General features: G+C 43.2%; 1 protein-coding gene across 1 annotated transcript in view; it reads left to right on the top strand.

Annotated features, from left to right (window-relative positions):
- Window positions 1-21,291, top strand: part of LOC126299427 (ly6/PLAUR domain-containing protein 6B-like) — a 1,925,736-nt gene that overhangs the window by 1,883,769 nt on the left and 20,676 nt on the right. The gene's annotated exons all lie outside the window — the stretch shown is intronic.

The raw sequence follows: 21,291 nt of genomic DNA, 5'->3' as shown, positions 1-21,291 counted from the left end.
TGAATACTACTTGAGAGAGCCGATTAAAAACTCAGCAATGGTTCAAATGCCTCTGAGCAGTATGGGACTTAGCATCTGTGGTCATCAGTCCCCTAGAACTTAGAACTTCTTAAACCTAACTAACCTAAGGACATCACACACATCCATGCCCGAGGCAGGATTCGAACCTGCGACCGTAGCAGTTGCGCGGTTCCGGACGGCGCGCCTAGAACCGCTAGACCACCGCGGCCGGCAAAACCCAGCAGCCAAGCTATTTAGAAGAGAAGCATGTGTCCCCTGACAGACAACCTTTTGGCTTTAGACAGTGTTGATATTTTGGTGATCGCTTATGAACAAATGAATGCTTGTATACCGGTGATAAAAAACTCAGTATAAATTTGAAAACTTAATAAACCACGGAATAATGTAGATAGAGAGGTAAAAAGTGACACACATGCTTGGAATGATATGGGATTTTATTAGAATCAAAATGCAGGATGGTGCTCCACCCCATATTGATAGACGAGTGAAAGATCTCTTGCGCGCGTCGTTTGGTGATGATCGTGTGTTCAGCAACCACTTTTGTCATGCTTGGCCTCCCAGGTCCCTAGACCTCAGTCAGTGCGATTATTGGCTTTGGGGTTATCTTAAGTCGCAAGTGTATTGTGATCGACAGACATCTCTAGGGATGCTGAAAGACAACATCCGACGCCAGTGCCTCACCATAACTCCGGACATGTTTTACAGCGCTGTTCCCAACATTATTCCTCGACTACAGCTATTGTTGATGAATGATGGTGGACATATTGAGCATTTCCTGTAAAGAACATCATCTTTGCTTTGTCTTATTTTGTTATGCTAGTTATTGCTATTCTGATCAGATGAAGCGCCATCTGTCAGACATTTTTTGAACTTGTGTATTTTTTTTTGTTCTAATAAAATCCTATGTCATTCCAACATATGTTTCAATTTGTACCTCTCTACTACATTATTCCGTGATTTATTCAGTTTTCAAATTTATGCTGACTTTTTGATCACCTGGTATATGAAAAAAATTCAGCGGTACTTCATACCGATTTTGGTAATAAGTCTCCACGTTTTCATATGTTTTTGTTCACCTTTAAGTGGTATTGACTGTATCATCGAAAGCGAAATTAAGAAAGGCAGGTATCAAGGTGCGAACACGTGTACAATAAATGTGAAGTGATTCGTAAGAGCTGAGATAGGTACTATATATCTCCTTTTGCCCACAGTAGTGCAGAAACTCGACGTGGCGTGGGCTCAACATGCCATAATTGCGAAAGTGTTGACGGTGCAGGATTTTGTGCACGAACTGGCCTCTCGATTATGTTGCATAAATATTCGATGGGACTCGTATCGGGCTATCTGGGTGGTCAAACCATTCCACTGAGTTGTCTGTAACGTTCTTCAAACAAATCGCGAACAATAGTGGTCCGGTGACACGGAGTATTGTCATCCATAAAAATTCCATCGTAGTTTCGGAACATGAAGTCCATGAAAGGCTGCAAATGGTCTCCAAGTAACTGAACATAAAGATTTCATGTCAATAATCGGTTCAGTTGGACCAGAGGATCCAGTACATCGCTTGTGAACACGGCCCCGCACCATTATACAACCACCTCCAGTTTGCACAGTCCCTTGCTGACACCTTCGTGGGTGTGCGCCACACTTACTCTCTTCCACCACTTCTTACCAACTGAAATCTGACCAGGCCACGATTTTCCAGTCGTCTAGGGTCCACCCGATATGGTTACGAATCCAGGAGAGGCGCTGCAAGCGATGTCGTCCTGTTAGCAAAGGCACTTGCGCAGGTCGTCTGCTGTCATAGACCATTAACACCAAATTTCACCACACTGTCCTAAAGAATACGTTCGTCGTACGTCTGGAATTGACTTCTGCGGTTATTTTACGCGCTATTGCTTGGCTGGTAGCACTGACAACTTTACGCAAATGCTGCTGCTCTCGGTCGTTAACTGAAAGCCGTCGACAACTGAGTTGTCCATGGTGAGAGGTAATACCCAAAATTTGATATTATCGGCACAGTTTTGACATTATGAGCCTCAAAATACTGAAATTCCTAATGGTTTCCGAAATGAAATGTCCCATGCGTCTAACTCCAATTACTAATCCGCATTCAAGGTCTGTTACCTCTCGTCGTGAGGCAGTAAACACGTCGGACACCTTTTCATATGAATCACTTGAGTAAAAATGACATCTCCACCCATGCACTGCCCTTCTACCCTTTTATACCTCGTGTACGCGATAGTACCGCCATCTGTATTTGAGCATTTCGCTATCCCATTAGTCTTGTATGTTCCTGTGCTGAGCCATCCAATGAAAATGGGACTGGAGCTTCCCGCAAATACAATTTTCAAAAGAACGCAAGTATTGGTGGTTTGCTCCAAAATTACTATAAACTAGAAGTATATTTTTGTACGTCCAAAAGCATAGGCACGAATGAAAAATCAATATGATTTGCTAGCTACATGCGCTGTCGTTCGCCTAATTTTATCCCATGTAATTATTTCACACTTGAGGATGCTGCAACCACTGTCTTGAACTGTATCCCGCTGAAAAGAGGAATTTGTGGTCTCAAGTTAATTCCGACACACCTGTAACCTGCCATTGCCCGTAATAGTATTTTCTGTGACGTATAAACCCGCACTGTTTTTGATGAATAGTCGGTAATACTGAACTAGAATTAATCTCCGTACATCATGATGGGCTATTATCAGAGGTAGCAGCATGTTATGTCTGCTTCAGCAGTCCATGTTTTATGCATTCCTCAAATTGTACACTGCTTTCCATAAATCATGGAAAAATCATGAAATTAAGTGCTCAAAACCTTATGTGTTATCTGTGAGTTAAAAAGTCACACTTACTAAATGAATCAAAATAACACTTTTCCGGGTAATTGTTTTATGTAAGAACTTAGAACATGTCTTGCATGTACAATACAAATATGTCAGTTTAGTATGCCTCAACGGAACACGGATTGAGATGTCGCCATGATAGTCCAGCTAACAAAGTTGGATTGACAAAATTTGAGATCTATCTTCAAGTATATGCAAGTTCAAGAAAAAACTGTGACACAATCCCATGAGTCAAACAAACCTGTTGTCATTCGCTCTGCCGTTATTTGTATGCGTTCAGTATGCCTTGCTTCTAATATCTATCATTAGTCTCATACACTTCAGCAATATTCTAGGATAGGTCACACGAATGTTTTGTAAGAAATCTCTTTAGTAGACTCACTACATAGCAATGAACTGAAGTCTACCATCCACCTTACCAACCACTGAGAATATGTGGTCACTCCATTCCATTTTATATCGCCACAAATTACGGATCTGACTGATTCTAACGGTGAATCACTAATATTTAATTCTTAGGCTATTACAGGTTCTCGTTTTGTGAGATACAAAATTTTACAGTTCTGAGAAGTTAAAGAAAATTACCAAACTTCGCATAACTTTGAAAGCTTAATAATTTGTCTTAGAACAGGGACGGCCAAGAACTCGGCACGTGAGCTGGGCTCTGGAGAAAAGGCTCTCTCACACGGTTGCACACTTGTCCCGCTACCACGCCACACTGACTTGACTGCGAGGGCCTCGCGGATGGCAGCGCTGTTTGAGGCGCCATGCACGGACTGCGTAGCCCCTCCCGCCGGAGGTTCGAGTACTGCCTAGGGCATGGGTGTATATGTGTGTGTGTTATTCTTCGCATAAATTAGCTTAAGTTAGTTTAAGTCGTGTGTAAGTTTAGGGACCGATGACCTCAGCAGTTTGGTCTCTTAGGAAGTCACACACATTTGAACATTTTTTGGGTGCGCGGAGGGGAAGGGGATAGGAATTGCAAATCCGTTGCATTTAAATGGCAATGCAGTTGATTTGTATATGACTTGGCCGTATATCTTATATTTCTTAACGACATAGATCTCAAACAAAACAAATTTTCAGTATTTGGTGCTCTGAACACATAATATAATATTCATCTGGGACAGACTCTCGGTATACCGAAGGACACAGAAAATTTTATACATTTTCGCGCTCGTTCTGCCACTTAATTGTGACTTATTTAGTTTCATAATTGAAAAAAACCTTTCACATACATATGTTAATCGATATATTTTGCAACATTCGCGATCTCATTCCGCAGACATGGAAACTTTTCGCAATGAAAACATCGTACATATGTTGGACAGTTTTAATGTAAAAGAATTGGTCTTTTAAATGGGAATTAAATTGCACATAAATCCGTTCCATCTGCACATGCACAGGGGCGACTTCAACTGAAGCAGAAAGCTGTCTCGAAAACAGCTGGAAAACAGATGTGAAATGGGTTATGTCCTCAGAACGTTTGGAAAAATATTCTTTTAATTCTTACAAGGTCTCATGGAATTCTTCAGAACTCGCGTTTTCTTTGACGACGGTGATCTTAGGGAAATGGACAGCGCTTTTGTCAGAATTTGCCCAGTCTGCATGTGATTTTCTTTTTAAATGCGTCCTCATGAAATCAGAAAAGAGTCGTTTCTCACCTTGCAGTGTCTCACTGTGGCCGTGTACAGTCAATCCCACAAAATGCGAGGTTGTATTTCGTATTGGATGTTCTAATTTTCGTCCCTGATTTCCTTTTTCTTTCATAAATTCAACATCAGCTTGTTTTAAATCGAAGGATCATTCCAAGCACGCCCATTGACTTATCAACGTACTTCGAAATAGCATATAAAGTCTCCATACTCTTCTTTCATTTCCATAGAAAACTGTTGCAGCTGATACTGGAATAATGTGTATAGATTCAGAAAATTTGCTATTTCATCGCTTGCTCCACGCCTTCAAATTTAGCACGACGTCCTTCTTGGTGTGCAGAACAAAGAATCCCATCTGTCGACCGATGTAATACTTTGCTCTTTTGTTCTCAACTAAATCTTTAAGCCGGTCGCGGTGGCCGAGCGGTTCTAGGCGCTTCAGTCCGGAACCGCGCGACTGCGACGGTCGCAGGTTCGAATCCTGCCTCGGGCATGATGTCTGTGATGTCCTTAGGTTAGTTAGGTTTAAGTAGTTCTAAGTTCTAGGGGACTGATGACCTCAGATGTTGAGTCCCATAGTGCTCAGAGCCATTTGAACCTTCTTTTTTTTTAATCTTTAAATTCTTTCTGTATGGTGGTTTAATTTCGTTTATGGTAACCACCGTTTATGCGACTGCATAATAGATGTTGAAAATTCTCAAACTTCTCTTTTGTCATTACCATTCAGCATTAAAGGCTAGCGATTATAGATCACTAAACTGCCTCTTTTTGTACAGGCAGTCACTAGACCTCTGAACTTCAAAAATGGCTCTGAGCACTATGGGACTTAACATCTATGGTCATCAGTCCCCTAGAACTTAGAACTACTTAAACCTAACTAACCTAAGGACATCACACAACACCCAGTCATCACGAGGCAGAGAAAACCCTGACCCCGCCGGGAATCGAACCCGGGAACACGGGCGTGGGAAGCGCGAACGCTACCACACGACCCTCTGAACTTCCATCAAACATAGTTGAGACCATTATTCTGCCGAAATGAAGAATGTTGATGCCGACTCAAAAATGCTGCACCGCTAGTTCCACTTCTGAAGGCTGATGACAGCTATTTACGAACGATTTACCGGTGGGCATTGCCTTCATCATAAGATTTGGGTGGAAATTTGTTATATGCGATTGCAGTCTTTCTCGGCGTATTCCATTGATGAAATCTTCTCGGGTTATCAGCCGAGTGGTGGCGTCGTCTTGTCGCAACGTTTCGATGAGTTTCGTACCCATCATCTTCTGGCGAAGTGTCGGGATGCTGTGTTCCACCTATCTATATAGTTGCTAGACCGTTGTCCGTCTCTGTAGGCCGGCCAATCACGCTTCTCCGGAAGGGAGTGCCGCGTCAGTGGTGGGGGAACCCGTCGCGGCCGGTGGTGGGGGGGCCGCGGTGCGGCCCTGGCGTCGAGGCCCGGTGGCTATCCATTCTGTCTGCGGGCGCTGCTGCCTTCCGATCGGAGCGTTCCTGACGTATCATGTCAAGTGTGGGGTTCCACGCTGCGCTAAGCTGAAATCCGCTGTCTCTGTTTACTAAATTGTTGTGCAGACGAATCTCCACTGCCTCTTTGAAGATGGAGTCCCAGAAACCGTTGGCGCTACACAGCTTCTTCGTGTTTTCGAATTCGAAGGTGTGTCCCTCGGTAATGCTGTGTTCTGCTACCGCGGACTTGTTAGTCTGTCCCAGTCGTACGTTTCTGATGTGTTCAGCACAGCGCTGGGAGATACATCGTTGTGTCTGCCCGATGTATTCCATCCCACATTCGCACCCAATACTGTAGATTCCTGGCGTCTGTAAGCCCAGGTGGTCCTTGGTTGAGCCAAGAATATCTTTAACTTTCCGCGGTGCGTGAAAGATGGTCGTTATTTCGTGCTTCTTTAATATTCTCGCGATCTTGGCTGTCGCCGGTCCGGCAAACGGCAGGAAAGCTACACGTTTTTCTTCGTCTTCTACTGGTGTCTCCTCCCGCCTCTTGTCCGCACGCAAGGCCCGTCCTATTTGTGTCTCGTTGTAGCCGTTCTTACGGAAAGTTTCCCGTAGATGTGCTAGCTCACGCGGCAAACTCTCACTGTCACAGATGGACCTGGCTCTTTGTACTAAGGTGGTTAGTACCGAGTTACGTTGTGCCGGATGGTGGCAGCTCCGAGCATTCAGATATAAATCCGTGTGCGTCTTCTTCCTGTAAACCGAGTGTCCCAACGTACCGTCCGGATTTTTCTTGATCAAAATATCCAAGAAGGGGAGGCAACCGTTCTCTTCTACCTCCATGGTGAATTTGATGCTGTCATGTATGCCATTGAGATGGCGTAGGAACCCTTGTAGATGTTCCTTGCCGTGAGGCCACACCACAAAAGTGTCATCAACGTATCTGTAGAACACCTTCGGTTTGTGGCAGGCGGTGTTCAGTGCCACCTCTTCAAAGTGTTCCATGTATAAGTTGGCAATACCTGGGGCCAGGGGAGAACCCATGGCAACACCATCTGTTTGCTCATAGAATCTCCCGCCACATTTGAAGTACGTTGTCGTTAACACGTGACGAAAGAGTCTGAGTGTGTCTTCATCAAAGTGATCTTCGAGTAAAGCCAAGGAATCCTCTAGTGGCACCCGGGTGAAGAGAGAAGTGACATCAAAGCTGACTAGTAGATCATTCTTTTCCAGGCGTAACTCTTGGAGTACCTTAACAAATTCGGTCGAGTTCTTGACATGATGAGGGCAGTGACCCACGAGTGGTTTTAACCGCTGTGCTAGGTGCTTGGCTACCCCATACGTCGGAGAATTTATGGTGTTCAGTATGGGACGTAGAGGGACATTCTCCTTATGAATCTTCGGGAGGCATTCAGTCGCGGTGGAGCCGGTGCCCGAGGGTAAAGCTTCCTGGTGGTGTTTCTGTCGAGTCCTGAGCTGTTGAGAAGATCAATGGTCTTGCGTGTAACAGAAGCAGTCGCATCTTTCCCCACTTCTTTGTATGCTGGATCTTGTAGTAGCGTGTCGATCTTCTACCAGTAATCTTCTGACTTCAGAAGGACCGTCGCATTACCTTTGTCTGCTGCTAAGACCACTGTATCTTTGTCATCGCGAAGGTTCAACAGCGCCCTGCGCTCTTCTGCCGTAATGTTGTTCTTTGGCATTCTTGCTTTCTCGAGTACCCTACTGGTCTCCCTCCTCACTTCCTCGGCTGCTCTCAGAGGGAGTCCACGTATAGCTTGCTCGACGTTGCTGATGATGTCACGTTTTGGTAACGTCCTAGGAACCGGAGCAAAGTTCAGACCTTTCAACAGCATGGAGATCGTTGGCTCGTCCAGTGCTCTTCCTGTCAAGTTGATGACGGTCTTAGTCTTGCTGGCTTTCTCCTCCTGTTGACGTCCGCCCGGAAGTCTGAGGAACTTATCGCACTGTTTGTTGGTATCTTTCTTCTTGTGGAGCTCACTGCTAGCGTACGTATTGCCGTCCAGCCACTCCCAAGTGTGTGCTGGGAGAGTGGAAGCTAGGAACAGGTGGTGAGTGAGCAAAGTCTTGGCGTTCTTGTCGAGTTCCATTCTGGTCACACGTATGTGTTCCCGTACCAAGGCTGAACCAGCCCGTCGTAATATGCGCTTACTTTCCGTAAGAACGGCTACAACGAGACACAAATAGGACGGGCCTTGCGTGCGGACAAGAGGCGGGAGGAGACACCAGTAGAAGACGAAGAAAAACGTGTAGCTTTCCTGCCGTTTGCCGGACCGGCGACAGCCAAGATCGCGAGAATATTAAAGAAGCACGAAATAACGACCATCTTTCACGCACCGCGGAAAGTTAAAGATATTCTTGGCTCAACCAAGGACCACCTGGGCTTACAGACGCCAGGAATCTACAGTATTGGGTGCGAATGTGGGATGGAATACATCGGGCAGACACAACGATGTATCTCCCAGCGCTGTGCTGAACACATCAGAAACGTACGACTGGGACAGACTAACAAGTCCGCGGTAGCAGAACACAGCATTACCGAGGGACACACCTTCGAATTCGAAAACACGAAGAAGCTGTGTAGCGCCAACGGTTTCTGGGACTCCATCTTCAAAGAGGCAGTGGAGATTCGTCTGCACAACAATTTAGTAAACAGAGACAGCGGATTTCAGCTTAGCGCAGCGTGGAACCCCACACTTGACATGATACGTCAGGAACGCTCCGATCGGAAGGCAGCAGCGCCCGCAGACAGAATGGATAGCCACCGGGCCTCGACGCCAGGGCCGCACCGCGGCCCCCCCACCACCGGCCGCGACGGGTTCCCCCACCACTGACGCGGCACTCCCTTCCGGAGAAGCGTGATTGGCCGGCCTACAGAGACGGACAACGGTCTAGCAACTATATAGATAGGTGGAACACAGCATCCCGACACTTCGCCAGAAGATGATGGGTACGAAACTCATCGAAACGTTGCGACAAGACGACGCCACCACTCGGCTGATAACCCGAGAAGATTTCATCAATGGAAATTTGTTGTCTTTATTTTTGTGTGGTGTGCGGGAAGGGCGTGGGCGGTGTTAGGATCTTAATTTATTTTGTTTTCTCCTACTTCATTGCGTTGTTTTCCTGAGGTTGCAGTGCCTCATCTATCTAGCATTGCAACTGGTCGTCTGTGTCGTTCTCGTGGTCGTGGTGGTGCTCCGAGGTCCCTGATGAGCACCGCAATACTAAATGATGTGCTGTATTACCGAGCAAAGCCGAGAAGGGCCGAGCCTCGACCCTTCGCGGCCCACACTTGGTGCTGACGGTGCTTCGTCACCGGCACGCCGTGGCCGATCCTGTCTTGGGATATATATATATATATTTGCCCTTAACACAGTGATTGAAATTGAATGTTACATGATTATTAAATAATCCCCTTGTTTCTTCTTCATTTTCTCTTCCCAAAACCACTTCATTCTTTGATTGTGTTCGTGTTTCCTTTGTTCTGTCCGTATTGTCCCTGGTCTCTTCCTTTCTTTTACTTCAGATTTCGTAATCGTAATTTTGTTTCTGCATTGGTCTCTTTCCTCTATCACTTCTTTATAGATTCTTGCTTGTTCTAGTTCTTCTTCTATTTCATGAAATCAGTTGGTTTTTTTGATTGAGCTGTTGACTGCATCAAAAATCCTCTTTGTAAGTCTGGTGTTGTTAATTCTGTGTATGTGACCAAAGAATGTTAATCAAAGTTTTTTTGATTATGTCTGTAAGTCTGTCTACATGTTCATATAGTTCTTTGGTTGGCCTTTTCATCCGTATAGCATCTCTGTGTACTGCTCCAAAAATTTTTCGAAGGATTTTACGTTCTATAATTTCCGTCTCTTAATGCCTGATGCCGCGATTATGGTCGTTTCTGATGCATAGAGGGCTTCTGGCAGTACAACTCTACTGTAGTGCCTGTTTAATGCTCCTGTTTGTATGAATTCTCCAACATCCTTGAATTTTTCCACTCTGTAAACCGATCCGTATTTTCTCTGCATGACATGTGTATTGTTGTTCTTTCTTTCCATATATTGTGTTTTCTCGTATGTTATCTGTAACCCCATTTTAGCAGAGACTTTGTGTAGTTATTCCAGGGCTTCTTGTGCTTCTTCTCTGTTGTTGCTGAGTATTGCCAAGTCATCTGCAAATGCAAGGCATTTTATGATTGTCTTGTTTGCACGTGTTCTTCCTAACTGAATTCCCTTTACTTTTTCTTTCCACTGCTTGATAATTTTATCCAGGGCAATGTTAAATAGAAATGGTGAGAGACCATCTCCTTGTCTGACCTCTGTATGTGTCTCGAATAGCTCTGAGATTTCTCCCATGAATTTTATTTTGGATGTTCTATCGGTGCCGTAGTTTTTCTGTCTATATCATATTCTTCTAGAGTGTCAAAGAGCGTGTGCCTGTCAATGGAGTCACAGGCCTTCTTAAATTCCACAAATGTAACTACAGTGTTGTTCGCTTGTCTGAGCTACAAAACTGTTCGCAGGTTCTAAATTCGTTCAATACAGGATCTTCCCTTTCTGAACTCTGACTGGTGTTCACCTATCTTGGTATCCACTTGTGGATCCGGTCTGTTCTGTAACACCTTGGACAGAATTTTGTATGTGACCGGTAGTAATGAGATCCCTCTGTAATTATTAGAGTCTGTCCTGTCTCCCTTTTTGTGGAGTGGGTGATCAGTCCGCATTACCATCCCCGCGGAAATTTCTCTGTACTCCATATTTCCAAGAGAATTTTATGAATTTCCTTTATAATATTTTAGTCTGTGACTTTCCAGATCTCGGCGATAGTGCCATCTTTCCCTGGGGCTCTGTTTTTCTTTAGTTGTCTTATAACCTCTTCTACCTCTGTGATTGTAGGCGGCTTCGAGTCTGAGTTTGGTAGTGTTTTCGTGAAGTGTAATTTTTCTTTGGGATTCTCACAGTGGAGGAGTTTATCAAAGCATCTTTTAAGAATATTGCAATTTTCTTTAGTGTTTGTTTGAAGAGACCGAATGGTTTCCGAGATAGAACACATTCTATATCACTATTGTAAGTTATTCTTGAATAACTCGAAAACTGCACCCTCCAGCGAAAACGTGTCGCAGTACAAAATTATACTCTATCAATTTTTTTACAAAACAGGTCCTATTCATTTTTTCCTCTAGAGCTAATGTTTTGTGCGAAGAGAGCACGAGAATGTTGAAAAACTCTTTCGACGCGCATGCGCCATAGCTTACGTAGTTTTTCTAGGCCAATTTGAGTGGACTCTGAACTAATGGTTCGAAATAATTTTCTGAGAAAGCGTTCAGCACATTTTCGGACTACGTTTTATACCTACCACTGGCTTTCAACATGCATTTTTGCCAACTTATCGAGGGTAGACTAAAGTCACCACCAACTCTAATTGTATGGGTGGGATATCTATTTGAAATCAGACTTAAGTTTACTTTGAACTGTTCAGGAATTGTATCACCTGAGCGATGGGGTAGGTAAAACGAACCAATTACAAATTTACTATGGTTGTCAAGTATAACCTTTACCCATACTAACCCGCAGAAACGATTTCCTTCAGTTTCACTTGATGGTAAACTATTTCTGATGGCAATAAACACTTCACCATTAACTGTGTTTAATCTATCCTTTCTGAATCCTGTTTGGTCTCTTGTAAAATTTCGGCTCAAATTATTTCCGGTTTCAGCCAACTTTCCGTATCTATAACGATTTTAGCTTCAGTGCCTTCTATAAGTGCTTGGGGCTCTGGTTCTTTCCCAACGCATGTACGACAATTTACAAATACAATACCGATTGTTGCTAGCACTATCTGCCTGTGTTTGCCCTGCACCCATTTAAACAGACGCCATTTCTGTACTTTCTCGAGAACATTTAACCCCAGCTATCACCTAGTCCCTTCCACATTTGGGTTACGTTTTGTAAGTGGAATAGCATTGTTTAATAATTTTGTTCCAGATTCTGGATGTTAATGAGAATTATGGTAGCCCTTTCGGGTTTAATTTTACATATACACAACTACTTCCGATTTCTGTGGATAGGCCGCGCGGAGTGGCCGCGCGGTTCGAGGCGCCATGTTACGGATTGGGCAGCCCCTCCCGCCGGAAGTTCGAGTCCTGCCTCGGGCAAGGATGTGTGTGTTGTTTTTACCATAAGTTAGATTAGGTTAGTTTAAGTAGTGTGTAAGTCTAGGGATCGATGACCTCAGCAGTTTGGTCCCTTAGGAATTCACACACATTTGAACTTTTTTTCTGTAGATAGTACATTTTAAGCAGAATGAATTGCCACCACATACGGTGGTAGTACAAAGAGTAAATTCACCGACAATGTATCAGGTAAATTCAAAGGATATGTTGGCGCTTAATGCGGTATTAAACTTGTTGTTTCTAGCGATGTGTTGGAACTTGAAAGTTGGTGTCTCTGCTCAGCCACATTTTCGCAGGAGCCAGCAGTAGGGATTAAACATTGTGCTTTTGGATCTGCAATAAATGTTTACGCCCTCATCGCCTGTTCAGTATGTCTGCAGATTTCCAAATTAAAGTTTTCCTTTGTGGTTATATATACGGCTATTTCTTGTGCACATGCTTCTTAGGCTGCACATTACTTATAATTTCATTAATTAATGAGTGATACTCTGATTTCTATGCCGAAACTATACCTATACATGTGAACAAATTTCACCTATTTTCTTAATTTTAAATTTAATATATTTTTCGTGGTTTGCCACCTGTCGTTGATTGAGGTCCACCTTCTCTGCCGTACAAGCAGTAGTCTTTGTAGATATTGTTTTCAGTAGACAATATCATTTTGGTATTCAATGAATGAACGAAAATTGAATTTTCCAGGGGCCGAAGAAGTACTTGTAAATTCCTATATAGGATTTGTAGCTGAATTATACCCTCCACTTGCCATGACACGCTGTCAGTCTCTCGAACAAAAACTGTGGCCAGTGATTGGAAGAATGCACACGTCACACCTGTCTGCAAGAAGGTTCCTTTCAGAGTAAGCTGATGCAGTAGCTCCATACTTGACAATTAAATAAACCAGTCGCTCATCAAAAATTCCGTACCTAAAGGCAGAAAAGTTGTGCAAGTCACATCAATAAATAAGAAAGTAAATAGGCGTAATCAGCCGAATATCAGACCAATATCACTAACGTCGATTTTCAGTATGTTTTTAGAATACATACTGTGTTCGAACATCATGAATTACCTTGAAGGAAACGATTTATTGACAAATAGAGAGCACGAATTCAGATAATATCGTTCTTGTGAGACACAACTAGCTCTTTATTCTCACGAAGTAATGAATGATATCGCCAAGAGACATCAAATTCATCCGGTATTTTTAGATTTCCTGTATGCTTTCAACACTGTTTCTCATAAGCTACTTCTAATCAATTTGAGTGCCTGTAGAGCATCGCCTCGATTGTGCGACTCGATTCGTAATGTCCTGTCAGAAAAGTCACTGACGGAAATTCGTCGAGTAAAACAGAAGTAGTATCTGGCTGTTCCAGATCTACATAATCGACATAGGAGACAATCGGAACAGCCCTCTCAGATTGTTTGTAGATGATGCTGTCATTTACCGTCTTGCAAAGTCGTGAGATGATCAAAAGCAATTGCAAAACAATTTAGACAACATACATGTATGATGCGAAAAGTGGCAATTGACTCTTAAATGGTTCAAATGGCCCTAAGCACTATGGGACTTAACGTCTGAGGTCATCAGTCCCCTAGACTTAGAACTACTGAAACCTACGTAACCTAAAGACATCACACACATCCATACCCGAAGCAGGATTCGAACCTGCGACCGTAGCAGTAGCGCGGTTCCTCACTGAAGCGCCTAGAACCCAATTGACTCTAAATAATGAAAACTGTGAAGTCATCCACAAGATTAGTAAAAGAAGTCCGCTAGATTTCGGTTACACGATAAACCACACAGTTGTAAAGGCTGTAAATTCAACTAATTACAGCTACGAATAACTCAAACTGGAAAGATCACATAGATCATGTTGTGGGAAAAGCAGACAAAAGACTGGGATTTATTTGCGGAACACTTGGAAAGTACAAAAGGTCTACAAAATAATCTCCTTATACCACTCTGGTCCACCTTCATTCTGGAGTATTGCTATGCGGTGTGGGATTCGCATCAGATGGGACCGACGGAGGACATCGAAAAAGTTTAAAGAAGAGCAGCTCGTTTTGTATTATCGCGAGAGAGTGACACGTACATGATACGTGAGTTGATGTGGCAATCATTAAAATAAAGGCGTTCTTCGTTGCGGCAGTATCTTCTAGTGAAATTTCAGTCGCCAATATTGTCCTCCGACTGCGAAAATGTTCTGTTGGCGCCAAATACATAGAGCGGAATGATCATCATGATAAAATAAGAGAAATCAGAGCTCGCAGAGAGAGATTTAAGTTCTCATTTTTACCGCGCACCGTTTGAGAGTGAAACGGTAGAGTGGTCCCGCTTTGAAAGCGTGGTGGGGGAAACTACTCAAAGAGGAACTAAGTACCCATCGCCAACTTAACTCTATCCCTCTGATGAACTATCTGCTCGGTCGATACATTTAAACCTCTCTACCTTTCTGCCTACAGCACCTCAAGTTGTGAAGAGTGTTATAGACGACTACAGTTTCCCATCAACCGGGAGAAATACACATTTGCATCAAATACAACCACTTTTTCTGGTTTCAATCATATGATTAAGTAACAAGAAAGATACAGATGCATAAAATATACATGAAATACCTGAGCGCAAACGACTCCTTTCCTTTCTCGAGGCTTGCTACCACCGCATACAAGCACCTAGTGGCAACGAAACACAGAAATAATTTAACATCCAGATGAAAAGGATCTCACGGATCCGTTTCAGTTTAGTAATTACTACTAGTGCCGTCGAAAAGCAGCGTCAGTCGCTATTCTACACAGGATTTATGAGAGAATTTGCTCCGCTCCTGATCATAATTTAGCGCAAATGAGTAGAATATGTTTCCCATGATTGGAAAATATCACATGCCAGAATAATCGATAGAAAAGGAAGTAGAGCTAATCGACGTAACTACCGTCCTATATCACATACAACTGTTTGTAGCTGCTCACTGACACATATTGGGGTCCAAATATTGTGACCTACCTGCAAAAATATAGCATTCTCCATGGAAATCAGCATTAGCTAAGCGAAACTCTTCGCACTCTTCACTCATAATTTCCCAAGTGCTATGGACAGAGGAAATCAGCTGGATTCGGTATTTACAGAATTTCGAAATTATTTTCATTCTATGCTACCGTGACACCTTGTACATAAAATATGTTCCAATGGAATATCTAACAAGATTTGAAAAAAAATGTTCAAATGTGTGTGAATTCCTAAGGGACCAAACTGCTGAGGTCATCGGTCCCTAGACTTACACACTGCTTAAACTAACTTAACGCAAAGGACAACACTCACACCCATGCCCGAGGGAGGACTCGAACCTCCGGCAGGAGGGGCCGCACGATTAGTGACATGGCGCCTCCAACCGCGCTGCCACTCCGCGCGGCTAACAAGATTTGAGACTGGATCGAAACAGTCGGGACACAGCACGTGATCCTAAGTCGAGAATCATCTATAAATATTGGAGTACTATATGGGTTTATTCAGTGACGTATGATATTATCGTTTGTGTTCGTGCTAAGACATTAATCACTTAGCAGATAGTTATAGCTACAGCCTCACGTATTTCGTAGACAGTACCGTTACCGATGAGGAAATTTTATCCAGTAAAAACTGTGGTAATATCCTGTCAGATCTCGACAAAGTATTAACCTGGTCTAAAGATTGTCAACTATCTCGTAACGTTAGAAATGCAAAATTGTTCACGAAACTTTGACTGCAAAATTAATGAGTCGCGATTAGAGTTAGTGATGTCATGTAAATATTTAGGAATAATTCCGTGTAGGGAAATGGGAACCGAATCAGAGAGTGTCAGCCGTAGTACCTGTGTAACAGACAGTTCCACTCGTTGCGGTGGCAAACACGTCCCACGGGTATTGCCATTGTTCTGCTACAGGAAATAAATATACGCCCCGGCGACTGGATCAGTACCCCACCATATCCCACTCAAAATGATCTAAGATTGCAATCATGTTAACTGGAATGTCTACCGGGAATATATCTACACCCGAGTCGGAAGTCACCTGTTATACTTCAGAACTCAGAGGATATCACCACCCATTGCTTCCTTCCTCTAGCAAACCTTGTCTGAAGACATACCTAATCACTTCTTCCATCTATCGAAATCGAACGCCCCTTCCCCACAAGCTCTGGAACCACAGAGTAAATCCCGCTGACCCTATTGTTCTTTCCTCTACCCCCACGACTGGGACACACTAACTCAACACTGGTAATTATAAGAGATGACATTTGTGATGCTATGGAGCTATATCCTTAGATCTAATATTACAGCGACACGTCCGAAACTTGTTAAATGCAAAGGGACGCCGGGACCGGTGACAAATATCCACAAAACTCAATACAGCACCATCAACAAACTCCAGTAAGTATTTGAAGGCCTTGCACAGCCTACTAGGTCACACTTCTGCTGCACACTATTCACTCCTCCACACAAACGACGCCTCCATGCCAACATGAGCAAAGTCAACTTACGTTCATCCAAACCATCTAGAGTATGGTATTGGTTCTGCGGTCTGTAAGTTACATGATCTCAATCCTATTGAGCGTATCTGCAACGCTATCGAGTGAGATGCCTGTGTCTAGTATTGCGGAGACACGCCTGAAAATTTTAAATGCAAACCGACGCCGGGATACAATTATACTTCCTTGATCCCTAGACACTGCGGAAACACACGACCAAGTATAGCTCTCTGGTCTCCTCTTCAGTCTCCAATGGTATGCACTCCCAATCAATTAGATGCGCCTAATTGCTTGCTTTCTCACTAACCGTCCATCTTAAGTAACAGCACACAACAGAACAACTCGTATTTCCCATCCAACTGCATGAGTATCCCAAGGATCCATCCTACCACCGCTCCTTTGTCTCCTATACACAACCGACGTTCCAAAACCAGCCTCTCCTGTGTACCTGCTTCAGAACGCTGATGGGACCGTCTTGCTCGGCATCCATCGTCCCAACGATCCCTTCAGCTTCACTTTAGCAGTTTCATCTCCTGGTTTAATCAGTAGTACCTCTCCATCAACCCCACAAAAATCCAGGTAATACTCATAGTGAAAACCACCTGAGCTTTCCATCCCCGATACCTTTACCTCACAACCCAGATCCATCCTGTCTCCAAAATTTAAAAAAAACTGAAATACCTCAGACCAATTCTCAATCGGAAACTAACTTTGTATTTCCATCTACTAATCATCCAGAAGAAAGTCTTCAATGGACTTAAACTACCGAAATCACTCACATGCCGAACATGGAGACTAAATCTTCCTACTATTCTCCATACATACTCATATTCACTCATTCCCTCCACCCTTACCTAATTCAATGTGTCACGGACTTCTGCCCCTCCAAAACTGTGGCACTCACTCCAAATCCTAGAGTGCCATACACTCCGCCTTGTTTTTTTCCCCACACATATCCTTCATCAGTTAATAAAATTTCCACATCTTCTTCAACTCTTAGGGCGCCAACGCGTCTCCTACATGCCATGTAAACTTGAATTTGAATGTCTTATAGTCTCCGCCATCCATGTGAATGCTGGCTTGCTAGGACGACTCTCTCAACATCATCCACGTTCTCTTCATCTCTATGCCCTCCACATCCTTTACCAGCGGATTTTCAATCGTCTTACTCTCTCAGACTGTGAACTAGCCTTCCTTCCAACCATAATATACCCTACCCATCCCATCCCAAACGAAGGCTCTGACACATCCTTTCTTTACCCAGCTGTCATCCGAAATCTGTCCTAACATCTCGATCCCAACCGTAATTTCCTTCCCACAAACACATCCCTCACCCTTTTCCATCGAAAATCCTTCCCAATACCTTGCTCTTTCCTATCCACGCTCACAGTTTCTAGTAGCCCACAACACATCATCCTCACTATGATTTTATATGTGCATCACTTCACCATCGTCTCTTCGTAATCATCATCATCATCGATATTTTAATCGGAACAGTTTTTAAGAATCACTTGCTGAATATTGGCAACATGGCGGCTATCAGCCCCCCTCTCACATGGGAATGTAAATAACTCTTAATAAATAAAATAAAAGACTTGATCGGCAGCTCGTACCTCGTCATCGAAGCTTCTTTCACGCTGATATCCGAATATCCTGTATCTGCAATTTTATTTTGGAATCGTGATTAGATTTTTCATCTATACTGACTAGAGCTCACATTGATTGTAGTGGTAAAGTTCTCTCTCCACTGTTTCAGCCATCGATTTAGCATCGACCTTGGCATTCATATGTTACTTGTTTGGTGGCAGTGATCTGTCTAATTTGTACCAGGGCACGACAGAAAAGAACGAACCCATAGGCTCGGTTGATAAAAGAGGAGGAAACTGCAATTTGTCTGTAAAAGAGACTGCATGTGAAGCACATGTAGGACCCATACTCAAGATTATGGGATCCATATTAGATGAAACTAACTGGAGAAAGCTAACGTCTACAGTGAACGACAGTTAGAATGGTCATAGTTTTGTCTGACTGGCGACACACTCAAAAAAATATTGAAAAATCATAATTGGGATAGACTGACACCATTCATGTCACTAGAGTCTACTTATTAAACCGCAAGAGCAGTTCTCCAAAGCAGCAACCATGGATATCTTCAGCTCTTTAGACACATATCCCTTAAAGATCACGTGCATAAAATTAGGCAAACAAAAGCTCACATAGCGACGTACAAGCATTCCACACTCCATCCTTGACTGGAATGGGACGAAGTCTTCATATATGACCCAATAAAAATTGCACCCTGCCCTCGACTTTAGTGATTCGTACATTATACTAATAGATGTAGCTGTGCCTGTTACGGGACGCCACATGATTCTTGCACTTCCCGGCCCTTGACAGTTTGCAACGTTTTTCCAGTTTTGCAGCTGGTAAAGATACTTCAGCGCACCTGTACCTATTCGAGTATTTCATAAACACCTATTTTACTAAATAGGTGATGGTGTGATCCGTATAGAAAGAGCTGCACAAGTCAAAAAACAATATATCAACCTACACAGCAGTATCTTTAGTATTTTATCTCTAAACTTCTCTGAATATACAATAAATGATACAAAAACCTTAAAATCTGTAAATACGAGTGTCAGTCGAAAGTAATGCCTCCTTTTTTTTATGTTTGTCAATAATCTGAGATGCAACTACATTGGTTGAAAACCTTAGCATTGACGATTAATTAATGACTTTTCTATGTAATCTACTTTCATCTCCACAGTTTTGTATTTCACTTGGGTCCTGCTTCCGAAGCCACTGACTCGTGGACATTTTCATAGCCGCCTCTTCTTCCACGTCAGTCCCACGATGAGCTTCTTTTAGCAGCCCGAACAGACGGGAGTCCGATGGTATCAGGTCACGGCTGTATGGGGGATGACGCAAGACTTCCTATCCAGTTTTCATGATCTCTTTAGTTGTGTGAAGACTGGAGTGTGGTTTCAAACTGTCATACAAAATTCCTTTACTGAGGAAGGTTATGCGACACAAATACTCTGCAGTCACCCGGTGGTCACCACAAATGGTGTCATCGATTCGCTGAATGCTGTGCGGAGTTACTGCAGTCATAGGCCTGCTGCTCCTTGTTTCCTCACGCAACGATTTTTGCCCTTCAGTTTCGTTATAGCGACAATATGTCAATCATTTTCCAAGCTAATGCAGTACTGGCATCTGTTGGCATAGAAAGTCACTGCTGCAGTGTATTGGAGAAGCAGCTTTGCAGAATAGCGCCAAATTCAAATTTTTCACCCAACGAACATCTCTAAGGAGAGAAAATAGAAGACATTATGTTTGACTGACCGTCATTATCATCCGAAGAGCTATCAGTCCATAGTTACAAAGGCAGGTAGACGCAATACACTAGTTGTAATGAAAGAAAGTGAATATATAGACAGAACACATTAATCTTTTGATATTACTAATATTCAGCCATAAAAAGGACCCGAAAGAAAATTTGAAAGTAAAACTAAGCAGCAGTTGAAGAAGACACATTTCCTCCTGACCGTAACTGAAAAGAAATATGTTACGTGAATGGATCCAAAGGTACCATGTTTAAAAGCACAGTTTAATGGACACAAAGATGAAAATTCAATAAGACCAGCAGTCAACTCTGCAAATAGCCCAACATACAAACTGTCACAGAAATGGAATAAAATACTGATGCAAAATTAGACATATGAAACAACATATTCCATAAAATACCTGATGAACTAAAAGCCACAACATTCCTTGAACCTGTTCTGCTCTGTTCTAGACATTGCCAGCCTTTATCCAAACATACCTACACAAGAAGCTGGTGCAGTAATCCAAAATAACCTTATGAAACATAAGGAACTTCCGTACCCAGAGACATTTTTATATTCATGGAACTCCTTCACCTACATTTACATTCTCACATTTAGTGTAACACTTACAAGCAGAGAGACGGTCTAGCTGTGGTATCATGTATATCTGGTACTACAGCTGACATATACATAAATCATTTGGAACAAAAATTGTTTAACAGCCAAGAATCCTGCCTAAATAAAAAAGAATTGTATCAGAGATCTGTAGTTGACACACTACTGCTAGTACTACAGGATACTGAGAACTTAATGGACATTCTAAATTTCTTCAGTACGTCCTTTTCCCTTTCTATAATATTGCCTTCAGGTTCATTTCTCTTGGACAGCCCATCTGTATTGTATTGCTTGTTAACCGGGTACCTAGAAACGAAGGAGAGTCTCCGTCCCAGGAGCAGCCGTCCACAACCCCATGACAAATACCGCAGTCCACTTCACCCCTCCGCCACCCCACATCAGACCACTCTTTAAGGGTTATTGTGCGGTTCGGCCCCCGGTGGACCACTGTCCCAGGGAACGTCTCACACCAGACGAGTATAACCCCTATGTTTGCGTGGTAGAGTAATGGTGGTGTACGCGTACGTGGAGAACTTGTTTCGGTAAAAATCGCTGACATAGTATAGCTGAGGCGGAATAAGGGGAACCAGCCCGCATTCGCCGAGGCAGATGAAAAAGGCCTAAAAACCATCCACAGACTTGCCGGCTCACCGGACCTCGACCCAAGTCCGC

This window comes from Schistocerca gregaria, chromosome X, assembly GCF_023897955.1.
Source record: "Schistocerca gregaria isolate iqSchGreg1 chromosome X, iqSchGreg1.2, whole genome shotgun sequence".
NCBI lineage: Eukaryota > Metazoa > Arthropoda > Insecta > Orthoptera > Acrididae > Schistocerca > Schistocerca gregaria.
The sequence above is the reverse complement of the archived record's forward strand: the minus strand, read 5'-3'. Positions and strand labels throughout refer to the sequence as shown.